Here is a 12,975-nt window from a genome sequence, read left to right as displayed (position 1 = left end):
TTTTTTACACCTACAGCACCTGGTCTTCCTCGGTGGTCTCCCATCCAAGTACTAACCAGGCCCGACCTTGCTTAGGTTCCGTGATCAGATGGGATCAGGCTTGTTCAGGGTAGCATGGCCGTGGACTCAGAGAGTTCCTCATGTTTCAGAATTTATACTGCCAGTTCAATCTCCTCAGCACTATTTAGAACAGTTTCCACAGAGAAAAACATTTCAAGGGCCAAGTCAGACACCAGACACCAGGTACCTAATTACATACTGTAGACACCAGAAGCGTACAAGTTCTAACGTCTGTAGGTACATGACAGATGCACGTGTGTGACCAGGGAAGCTGGGGTAAATGTGGGATGTCAGAGAAAAGTATGAGATCACCTGTCTTGAACCCCTAGACATGAGATTCACACAAAGTTCTAAGCTAAAATCAGGGAGACACTAATTTTCCTGCCCTCACACATACAACTTCAGGTGAAAGTGAATTATGGGATGACTGCAGGAAACCTCAGAGACTTTCGGGGTGATAACCTCGAATGGCTATGTGTTGTGGTGGTGGTGGTGGTGGTGATGTGTAGTGTGCATGTGTATGTGTGTGTGTGTGTGTGTGTGTGTGTCAGGATTAAGTGGGGGGCAGCATGATTGAAGGAATGTTCCATGCAAAGGATGTAATACAGACAAAAAAACCCCTAGAAAATAGAGAGAAGAGACCTTGTTAGAAAAACTAAAAAACCTCAGAATGATTAGGATTTATGGTGTAAGGGACCAGGTAGAGAGATGAAGGTGGCTGGAGAATTAGACTGAAGACAGACCTTGAAGGGCCTTGTGATGTCCACTGAAAATACACATATAGTGAGAACTTTGAAACCCAACGATATTTTAAAAAATAATTGCTGAAAGACATTGTGTGATCAAAACCATCACATTTTTGCATACAATTTAACTCTAAGAATAAGTTATCTAATACTAGATTCGTACTTAAACCTTTTGCTATATATGGAGATTAAAAAATTGCATAACAAAATGGTTTGGGTCATTTCTTATTTAGATAAGTGTGGTTCATTTTTGAATTAAAAATGATAAATAATTTGATCACTTTCTCTCTAAATAATTACAGAGTTCAAAAGTTAATGAAAACATTTTCTTTGGATTTGTGGGCAGATCTTAAAGCAAAATATTCTTTCAGTACTTTTTATTAGAAACCTACTTCAAACAAATGGTAGAAGTCTTAAGATGAAAATAATTGAGTTTTGAATTCTTAGATTACAAATTCTTTAAATAAAAAGCAAAACAAAACTGAAGAAGTACAAAACAAAGGGTTAATTACAAAGGTTTATGTTCAAGTTTGGCTTCTGTGAACAGTATAATAACTCTATATAAATATACCTCACAATTGTCTCACAAATTAATATTTTTGATTTCTGGTCAATTTTCAACAACAGGAAGAAAAATGCCACAATAAAAATATAAAGATGTCCATCTAAGTTCCATATAAAATTAATGACTGATTTTTTTTTTTTAGTAAGTCATCTTTGCACTGATTATTAGAACTGTTTTGAATGTGAATTGCATGATTTTTGATGGCTGCACACTCAAGGACAACAGTGAATGACCTTGAACAGCAGTGTATAAAAATACATTTATCACCGAAATGGCATGCTGGCTGCCAGTCAATATACGCCTCTCATTTGTGAGGAGGTCCTCCTGCTGTGAGTCCCTCATTACAATTTGCTTTTACTTCCTGGGCAAATGACAACTAGAAAATGAGGCAGCTTCTTTCCTGCCCAAACTTAATCCAGAAAAAATGAGATGACAGCTGCAGCCACTCAAGTGTTACAGGACATTTTACACATGTTTGTAAAAGGCACGATTACATATTCTAAATATTACATCACGAAATGTGACAGCTAACAAGTTATCTCACTTTCTTAGTCTATCTCATTTGTGAAAAGAAATATTTCAGGAACATAGGGTATCTTTTGCTTATGAAATAACTTCTTATATCCTCTTCAACCTATTTTTCTAATTAAATAATTTGAGGTGTGGCATGCAAATAAACTTTCAATTTAGATACTCAGTGTAGAAAACGTTCTTAGATACTTATAAAAGAATGATCCAGTTGTTGCCTTGTCCTATGCTTTTATGATAATCAGTCTCAATGCAGTTTACCTTTTTCTAGGAAATAAAAAAGATACATTCACTTAGTTTACTTATACTAGAGATATAGTCATATCTGTAAAGAAAATTATAGTCACATATAGATTTATTTAAGTGATGTTTATTTTTTCATACAAGGATTTTCTGACCCTCTGATTTCTAGTTATCATTTAAGACATCTCAGGGTACAATATATTATTAGAAGAGATGTGAATTTATCAGAAAATGTTGAAAACAAAAAATTTTTCCTTATAATTAAAAAAAGTACAGATACTAGAAAGTACTTTAGGAAGGGAAGAGATGAAATAAAAATCTCAGTGAATAATAATAAATATGGAACATAAACTCCAAAACAATGATTGCTCCAATAATTGTTTGTTTTTTGGTTTTTCTTTATTTAGCACTGCTACACGATTTCTGTTCCAGTGTAAGTGGGCTCAGTTTTCTAGTTAGAGTTTGGATTTGGGATACTGTTCCCAGAAGTTCACTATCAGTTATATGTAAGGAAACAGAATGAAAATATGGTTAGGTGGGTGAATACAAACATAACGCTAACTGAGATAAGTCAGACACAAAAAACCACACGCTATGTGATTCCACTTACATGAAATTTTCAGTAAGGCAAAACTACAGGGACAGAAAGATCAGTGATTGCCAGAGGGAGAGAAAAGGGGGAGAAGGAAACTTCTGGGGGCGATGGGTATGTTCCTGTTTTGACCGTAGGGGATGGTGACAAGACATCTGCTATCACTCATCAAATTGTGCACTTACAATGAGTGAATTTATTATATATAAATTATACCTCGTTAAAGCAGTTACAAGTGCGTAACTATAGAAGCATAGAGGTAGTAGGAAAAAGTGAGTTATATAATAATTGATGTTTTTGTTGCTACTGCCCGGAAGCACTGAAAAATGTCCACCCAAGGCCAGTTAACTTAGATCACGAAGCTACAGCTGTTCCCCGGAATGCATTTTCTAGTTTTTCATCAAGTCTCAATGGAGAGTGTGCCCACAATTTCCCCTGGGGAACCTTAACCACAACCTACCACTTCTCAGCAAGGATACCGTTCCTGTAAATCTGCTAGAAGAGTCCTTTTCCTCGAATTCTTATTTACCGCCCTAGCAGATGTGTGTATGCCACAAGCGACATGTCTTTCTTTTTAATATGTTATGTTATTGTTCAATTTGTGATACTGGCTACTGATTCAGGATTGTTGATCCAAACCATTCCTAACTTCTTTGTTTTAAAATCCTAAACCTAAATTTACAACTATTATGGTCCACATATATTTATATTCAATTCAAAAGGTAAAGATTTAGAAGAGTATTTTAGAAATTTTAGAATCTGCAAACACTAACTTCCATGTATTAAAGATTCTATGCCAGAAATTTATTAAGATTTATATTTAATAAATGGCACAGTACTGAAATTGACAGTCTAGCTTTTACATGAGGAAAACGTGAGAAAAATTTTCCGGAAGAACAATCAGGCTACAAGAAAACATTAATCCACACACTTTCCTTATGTGTGTCATCGTATAGTTCTAAAAAGACTTCTACTTCCCAGTAAGCCTGTAGGAACAACAGTTAAGGAGCTGCTGTAACAGCTTACCAATTTTCAACATACTAATCCTCTTCCAAAAAGGAAGATTACAAAACCAGTAAAAACCAAAATAATTAGAACCTATTAGAAAAAATAAATCTGTCTACAGAATATGACACATGTAACTAAAACAACACCGGACAAAAAGAAATGGAAAACAAAAATATTCAGTGAAGGAAGAAAAAAATCAATATTTTTGTTTTGTCCTTAATTCATAGTCTATTTATTAAGAAAAACAGGAAATTAAATAATACAGGATCAGTGAAATCAGATATGAAAATGAGCTAGAGTACTATTCATTAAGCCTTCTCTTCTTGGCCACTGAATAAATTCTGGGTTATGATAGGCTTTTAAAAATATAAATGTAATTCTAGTTAATTAAATACAAACACCAATGAATCGCTTTGAAACTGTTTTATAAACCAAAGGATTATACTGTCAGGATTTTAGCTTACAGACATTCTCCCGAAATGTTCCTATACCATATCTCCTACTACATGACTCTATAAATATTTTGACACTCCCAGTTCTTCACGTCCGAGTCCGTTCCTAAGCACAGGAAATTGTGGTCTGCCAGCCAGCGGCCATACTATTCCGGGGAACCTGCCACAGGGAAAGCTGCCCCCAATGTGATCACAGTAGAGAGAGTTTGCCAGTGGAAGAGGAAGAAGCTCACAGCGGCCGGCGGGCAGGGGTCCCTTCTGGGCAGGGAACTGTCTTGGCAAGCCCAGGGCGCAGCTCAGGCTCTTGGAAGGGTTTCTGAGTCCTACTTCTGCCCTAGCCAGGTAGTCAGCTGCAGTTTTCTAGTTTTCTTGTCATCTTTCCTTCTATCCCTCTGTATTGTTGAATTTATTATATAAGATAAGAGCGCAAAAGCATTTTCTCATTAGTCTTGGTTATTTTTCCTTGATTGTTTTCCCTATCGTAATGTATCTTTATCTCTTTTTGTCTGTCAACACAAAGAAAACCTTTACTGTTAAGTTTTTTTCTCCCCTGGCCTATATTTTTCTGAATACTTTTGCTGTTTCTGAACTCGTTTTTTTCTAGATATTTTTCAAGGGCTCAGATGCCCCAGACTAATATAGGGATCCCATAGAGAAAGGTTAAAAAGAATTCTTACTTTCCATTGTTAGTTATCCCAAAACAAGTGTTTCGGAAGAGTTCTGTGGATTACCCTTTCTTCCCGACTGAGGTTTAATATACAATCCATTATCATCATCATTTCATATATATTATTTCTTAATAATTACTTATTCCTGAAATATTTGTCTCTATTATTTCCGCCTCGCCAATGAATTTAACTTTTCTCTATTTCTGCATTCAAAAACACTCTCCTAACCCTAAATCCTTCCCTGGTTTCTTCTCATACACACAATACAATGATGAGTATTGCAGACTATGGAGAGTCTTAGAATTCTACTATTATTTGCCATGAAGTATCACATTAAACTAAAACACTGTACAACCAGGATTTTAGCTCACTGACATTGTCTATAAACATTTTCATACTGTATTTTATAATTAAGACTCTAATATTCTCATAACTCTGACTTCTTCATGTAGGGGCCACTGCTAGATGTCTGAAATCAGGAGATAAATTATCTGATACTAGGTTGGGAATATTGTTGCTAAAAGTGCATTTTCCACAGCTATTAAGTGCTATAATGTACTGTCAAAAACTTGGAATGATCAAGAATAAGATCTGCAATTTCTCAAATATTCATTATTTCTAAATTTTTAAAAGATATTTTCTCATTTTATAAGTAGAATACACTTTAATTTCTTTTGTGTAAGTGGCCATTTAAGTCACATTCAGATCCACAAAAGTACTATTCTTTAGATAAAAAGATAATTTTATATGTGTACAACTTAGTAAATTTTATTTTTTTAGTGACTTGCTTTTAATAATAACATTTTATGAAGATTTTTCACAGTTATTGTATTAGTTGATGATTAACTCATTGAAATAGACCTCCCAGGTTCAAGTCATCATTCCTTAATAAAATTCTACCTGGGAAGGATTATAAAAGCAAGCAGTATAGTAAAGAAGTATGGAAGCTAAATGATTAATTCAAAGCCACATTGGTTTCAAGTATGCTGATAGAATTCAAACTCTTTCCCAGTAGACCATTTTTCCCCATAAAGTATGCTCCTCCCTCCGTGTTTTTAAGAGAGTCTACTCTGACCCAATTTTATTAAATAGAACCCATAAAACCCTGTCATTATGCCTATAATTGCAATCTCAAATATCCATGTCCAGAGATGGCAGCACTTGACCTTTGCCTCCCTGGAGCCCAGGGAACACACATGGCCCCCGAGAGACCCACAGTTTAACCCCGCCTCTCAAAGGTCCATGGGACCAGGAGGCACACAAAAAAGCCCAGGATACATCGAGCTTCACTGCTCCAACACTGAGGCTTTTTGATATCCAACTGTTCTTTTCAGAACTGCCCCGTGAACGTGGCACTCTCCTGCCCAGGTTTTAGGGGACTCACCATGCCTGAATGTACACCTTTGCCTTCACTCCCTTGTTTTTGTTTTCCAGAGGAAGTAAAGAAAACAACACAATGATAAGAGGGGTGACTTTCTCTCCTGCTCTTCATCCTTCTGTAAAGATTATCAGGAAAAAATGGCTTCTCTAAAACTAGAATTGGGAGGAGAGTAAGTTTTAAAACACACACACACACACACACACACACACGCACACGCACACGCGCACACACACACACAATTTACACATCCCCCTTTGTCAGCAGCTACTTGCTCATTTGCATATAATCCAAATAATTTATTCATCTTTCTTCTGAAAAAGCTGAACCTTTTCCCCAAGATAAATTAAGTAAGAAATATTTTTCATAAGGAGGGGAATGATGTTCAAAGGCTTGATTTTGTATGTTTGTTTTTAAAAAGCCACAGATAAGCAAGTTTTCCCAAGATCTGTGTTCTCTGTCCGCACAGAGACAAAACACCCTTTGGACAATTCGGCACAACTCTTTATTTCACTCTGCTGGGAAATGCAGATAATTATAATACAAAAGCATCGTTAGTTTAACTTCAGTCATTAATACTCAACCTTAAAGATCTAATAGAAATGCTCTCCTCCCAACCCCAGATCTGACCCACGGGGAAATTCAAGAATAAATGTTGTCTTTTCAGCAAACACTTCAGCTTTGCCTTGGATGTTTACAAGTGTGATAAACATTTATTTTTTTCTATATCTGCCACTACTGTGAGGTTATTGATCAAATCATACTTGAAAACACTCTGCCAGAGACCATGAAGAAGAATATATGTTGTTTCTGAAAAATAATTGCTTCCTATCCTCTGAACAATTCACTGTTTAATCCAGGTTTGTTTTAAATCTGAGTTTTTTATGGTCTCATGTAGGTCACATTTCTTATGTAATGCTCAGGTAATTAAGGATTTATATATTTTAACTTTCATAATATATTATGAAATTGTTTCTGGTTAAGAAATGTGATTCTTTCTGTATTAGCTATGGAAAAGATTCAGTTTCTTTTTTTCTTTTTTTTTGGCTATCTGCAGGTAATTTTTATAGAATATCACGTTCTTTTCTACCTCAAGTGAAATATTAAAGAAGCTTTAAAAAACTGTTTAAATGCTTATGTGACCATGGCAGGCTAAAAAGAATAAAGAATACTATAATTATGGAGCATTCGCTGCTTGCTGAAACCCCGTATTTGAAGCTCTATCTTGTACTGGTTGACAAAGCAGAAGGGAGAAGCAAGGAGCTTTCCTGTGGCCCCTTCTACATAGTTCTGGGTATCTTTAGCTCCCTTGGGGGGTTCTCCTTTCTACTGGACCAACTGCCTCAAAGTTGGAGGGCAAATAAAATTCTACCAGGCATCATCTAACTCTGCTTGATTTCCCAATCTGCCAATCAGCCTAATTTTATTTATATTCTCTTTTATATTTTCTTGGTTTCATCTATTTGTCAAAACTGATATAAATGTTACATTTCCAAATTGAGGGAAGTTTATCTCCGGTAAATTCAGTCATAATCACGTTTCAACTTTCTGAAATTTTAATTCTAAAATGTTTTCAGGAATATGTGAACTATTAAAAAGGGTCTCTCTAAAAGCCCCTGAACCTGAGGAGAAGCCTTATTTCTCCTCTAAGTATAGGCACCAAAGCAACCTAATCCTTCCTTTCACTTAAAGAAAAAGTAGTGATTAGCCCTCATATTGTGTAGATGCCTGGCTACCAGGTCCTTATGAGCAGGAACAAATTCTCATGACCCATCTTTGCTGAGAGAAATCGAAAGAGGATTTTGCAGGGAGCCTTACAGAGGCAGCGGAGGCTCACCAAGCAGCTAGAGTGGCCCCGCCAAGCTCCTGCCCTGGGAATGCCACTCAGCATCTGTGTGTCAAGCCACCACAGCTTTGAACTGGGCCAGAGCATCTGTGCTTTACCTCAATTTATTTTGTGCATCCATTAGCAAGATGGGTCTTAACGTATGAGAAAAGCCTAAGTATTTTGATTGTTGTGAATGAAATAAGGACATACTGCAGTGGTCCTCCACCTTTTTGGCACCAGGGACTGGTGCTCCTATGCGAATCTCATGCCCAATGACCTGAGGCGGAGCTGAGGTGGTGATGCTGGCGTCGGGGAGCGGCTGCAGACACAGATGAAGCTTCGCTTGCTCACCTGCTGCTCACCTCCTGCTGTGCGGCCTGGTTCCTAACGGGCGAACCACCAGTACTGGTCCCCAGCTGGGGTGTTGAATTTTGGATCTGGGAATGCTTGAAATATTTTCTATATAAATTAATGGCAACTGCTTCGTCCCTTTACTCTATTTCGGCTTAAAGAGGTTTCCCAGGAAGGCCCCACCAGGAGCGGGAGTGGCAATGGGGTGGGAGGAGCCGGTATTACATAGATGAATGAATGAGAGTTGGAAGGGATCACCACCCGCTTCTTATTAAACAGGTCTGGACTCACTTTAAACAGTGAGACTTGCTGATGCTCCAGTCCCTTTTCACAGTCCTCTCCATTTACCGCTGGGTTCTCTCATTTGAAATCAGTAAGCCTCAAAAGCAGCAAGTGGCCCAGTTACCGCATGTGCACTGATTCCAACTGCCCGCCCGGGAGATCTGAGTTTCTCTACGTGTGGCTTATTGGACAAAATACCCTTCCACGGTGGACTGGGTTCCATCTCTGTGATAATATCCTGGGAAAGGAAGCCACAGATGCGTACACATTACACAGCTCAGGCAGCTCAGCCTGTGACCGAGCCTGGGGACTGAGTATAGACAGGCGTTAGCGGTGGGGAGATGTCAGAAATTGGAAGCATCCAAGTGGGTTCTAGTAGTTCTCATGAACACTCAAGTGAATAACTCTGTAACACTTTCTGGCATGAAAGATTACATTTTACAAGTCTCAGGTGAACGACTGGGCGAAAGGAAAGAAGAGCAGATCTATGGGTTCGGGAAGAGCTCGGGATGGTTCAGAAACAGACAATATGGGCGTGACTTAGAAGAAAGTCGTGATTTCATATAATCCCAGTGGTGTTTACTGTATGCAGTTCTGGTCATCGGTCAGATGTTTTCCCCCTAAGAAAAAAATGCTACATATTCTGCAATCATTTATTTCATGCTTTAAAAAAAAATCATAAATTTGATATCCTTAAATTTGTTTTTACTAGGAAATAATCATTTGAAGAGGGTTCTACACGCTGTTCAAGTCTCTCATCCTCTAGCTTAAATTATTTCAACAGACCAAATATTTGATGAGCAGCTAAAAATACTAAATCGTTTTAGCAATTTAAATTCTAATACTTTGCGAATTTAATTCATATGAGTAATGTGCCATTTCTTCCTGACGGATTTGTTGAATGAATTAATAATTTATGAGCAACCTTCTAGAAATTTAATACTGTCTAGCATGAGGTCAGTTTGGTAAAATTTCTCCTTCCAATCCTGAAGCCTAGAACTTTGTGGATGGTAGAATGAATAGAGGCTCTGCTATGTATGATGAGATTCGAAAGATTTAATGTGTGCGAGAGTAGCATACAATCACATTTTTAAATTTTTTTTTTCACATAATGATCACTACAAGGCATGGTTCATGGATAGTCTACCAGCAAAGGATGCCGAAAACCTTGCTACTCCTTACTTTAAAATCACAAGAGTCTATTAACTAATGCTCTTGCCAATGTAAGCGCACTCAGCCAGAATCATGAGAGTTTACAATTAAATTATTCAGGGAAATGGTAGGAAAGAAAACACAAAAGAGGACAAAATTCCCAGTCTGTCGTGAATAAATTGCTATTCTCAAGACGATGAGAAACCACATTTGGTGGTCAAAAACTAACAGAATAGTTCAAAAAGAAGGAACTCCGGAATGCTATAAACATAGCAAAAGTCGTGAATTTCCAGGATTTTTACTCCCTTCAGCAGTGCCTACAGAACACGTGCAGAGTGCAGCGAAAATGCCCCTGTCATGGTACTGGATGAGCAGTCACACTGGTTCCATTGCCATACACAAAAATGCAAAATAAATGACGCACTAGCACGGAAGAGCCTTGTTTTCCCAGGCGAATGCCATACAATTGACTGACAGCCATTTATCTGCCTGATCACTGCCAACTACACATCCAGTAATCTGAAGATTATCCTGGGAGATGACTGATCATTTTACAGGAAACTACCATTCCTGTGAAAGGGTTTCCTATAAACTAGGGTGAACAGAACAACACACAACCCCCGCATCCCACCTTCTTCCCTTGACAGAAGTTCCTTTTGACAGCCTGAGCAAAAGTGCTTTGCTAAGACACTTCACGTGGAGCGTTTACAGAGTTAAAAGCTGAAAAGGTCCATCCAGGGAGACAGAGGTAAATTAGATACATTTTTGCATTTCTTTTGATACAAATTCAATTTTTAAGAGCCTTTACCCGAGACACGACGTCACACTTTTTACGATAATAAAAATTTAAAATCACAGTATGTGGCTTCACGGAGTGGTCAGCAAGCTTTCTATTTTTCCAGGCAGCCCCATCTCATTATAGCAAATGGCATCGTTCCAAAAGAAACTAAAAGAAGAAATTAAATTGATCACTATGTCAACCTTGGCATCCATATGCCAAATTGTTCTTTGATAAGAGCTAAGTTATTTGGTAGAAACTTAAGAAAAAGTCTCCTCCCCCTCATCCCCAAATTCCAAATTATTGCTATCAGATATAATTTCTTAAGCTCACGGACAGATATTTAAATGATCTATGTATTTTCAAAGTCAACTAAGAGGCTTTTCTACTTTCCTTCTTTGGAGGTCAGCTTATTAGCCTACAAGTACCCCTTTTTTTTCTCCCCAAGTTACTCTGCAACATTCGACCTATTTGTCACATAGGCAAAAATAGATATAATATGTAGTCAACTATCAGCAACATTGCTACAATATAGATTTGAGTTGGAGAGGTACATTTTTAGGAAATAACTGGTCATTGCCTCTTCCCTCATTTAAACTCCAAACGAAGGGCAAATAATTACCCAGAGTTGAAACGTGGCTGTTAATGAAAAATTTACACAAGCGCTTGCCGTAGGTTGGCTTGGCCTTGAAAAGTCATAGAGCAGCACTGGGGAAGACAGTGCAATCAGAAAAAATCTGGTCCGCATGCCTTCATTTGACTCTGTTTGCATTAATTAAATCGCTTTTCAAAATAATTACTGCCTATTACTTGGAATAGTTCTCCATTATCAGCACATATTCTATGCGGCCTTAACACAAAACTTAATTCATACCCCTAATTAAGATCTTCTCAGAGCTATTAATTAGTAAACTCTAGTATTAGAAATGTATTATTTTCTACTTTTGGACAAACTCGAGCTTTAATTTTAATTTTAAAGTTAGCATAAAATAATTTACTCCTTAATCTGTGTGTAAAGGCCCCACAAAATCCCATATCTGTCTTGTTGCTGGTTCTATAATTTTTGAGATATTTTAGTTTGTTGAGAAACATTCCCCATAGACAATATCATCTTTATAAAAATATCTATAGTTTCTTCCCATAGACAGACTTTAATTTACAAAATACTGAGTTGCTATATCCTGTTGCTAGTTCCACAAAAAAGGCAGGCACCCCCATTTTCCCAGCTCTGAAGCATTTACATTAATGAATTTCGCTTCTGACACATGTCTAGCTTGGATTGGATTCACAGGCTGAAGGAGTGATTACAGAAGACCAGATGCCTTAATCAAGATAGGTAAGGGAAAAGGAAGTTGTTATTTGATTAGCTGAATTATTCTTTTTCATTATAAGTGCTTTATAAAATTAAACAGCATGGGCCTGAGGTTACTTTACACTGAGCAGGCCTCATGTCTTCAATTTTAACTGATTAATATAACTGATTAGAAGAAGAAATGGAGAATGTTAGAATTTGGGCAAAATATATTTATAAATAATAATACGTTTTGAAAAGCATGAATAGTCTGGACATTAAATTACGCATGAACTCATAATACTGAAAGACCTTCTCTCTGCATGAATATTTTGTTCCTTTTAGAGATTTCTGGGGATCACATTTTAAGGCAGGGTATTGGGATTCCCATTTTAAATATCTTGGGCTGCTAATAAACCACAGTTTAAACAGAGGTACAATATATTGAGAGTTCAACAGAAACTGATTTCTATTCCTTTCTTACCCTAAGATCACATATTTCAATCCACATCTGTAGACTGCCTGCAGGCCCAGTGTGGTCCACGAGCTTGTTTTGTTCGGTGCCTGTGATGTCTAAACTCTTTATAGTTCTTACTCCCCTCCGCCGGCAGAGCAGGCACTCTCCGCTTCACCATGGCCTCTCTCCTCCCTCAAGATTAACCTAAATCTCATCTGAGCATTTCTCTCCACTATTTATAAAAGAAAGGAGGAGGACTAGGGTAGCAAGTGCGAGGTGAGACGGTCTTCACATGCTGTATCGAAAGCTGAGAAAGGCATGTGCCTGAATTTAATCTCGAGAGAACAGGAGGTGAACAGCCAGACCTCTGGGTGGGTACAGAACTGAGTGAGGGTCAGTCCGGCCCCCAGCAATGCAGTCCGGTGTGCTGGCGAGGTTGGGGTTAGCAGCAAGTGAGGATGGCAGTTAATTTAAGTGAAGGAGGAAGATGAGATATGTGGGGTGGAAAAGAGAGATACCCAGAGTGAGGAAATTGCATGTGCAAAGGTCCTGGGGCGTGCGTGAGAGAAAAGGAGACAGCGGAGGAAACAATAAGA

General features: G+C 37.7%; 1 protein-coding gene and 1 pseudogene across 5 annotated transcripts in view; both read right to left on the bottom strand.

The window, feature by feature from the left end:
• WDR7 (WD repeat domain 7) overlaps positions 1 to 12,975 on the bottom strand; it is a 274,160-nt gene that overhangs the window by 21,799 nt on the left and 239,386 nt on the right. The window lies entirely within an intron of this gene.
• On the bottom strand, positions 8 to 126 carry LOC118610388 (annotated as a pseudogene).

Source organism: Rousettus aegyptiacus, unplaced genomic scaffold (genome assembly GCF_014176215.1).
Source record: "Rousettus aegyptiacus isolate mRouAeg1 unplaced genomic scaffold, mRouAeg1.p scaffold_m13_p_12, whole genome shotgun sequence".
NCBI lineage: Eukaryota > Metazoa > Chordata > Mammalia > Chiroptera > Pteropodidae > Rousettus > Rousettus aegyptiacus.
The sequence above is the reverse complement of the archived record's forward strand: the minus strand, read 5'-3'. Positions and strand labels throughout refer to the sequence as shown.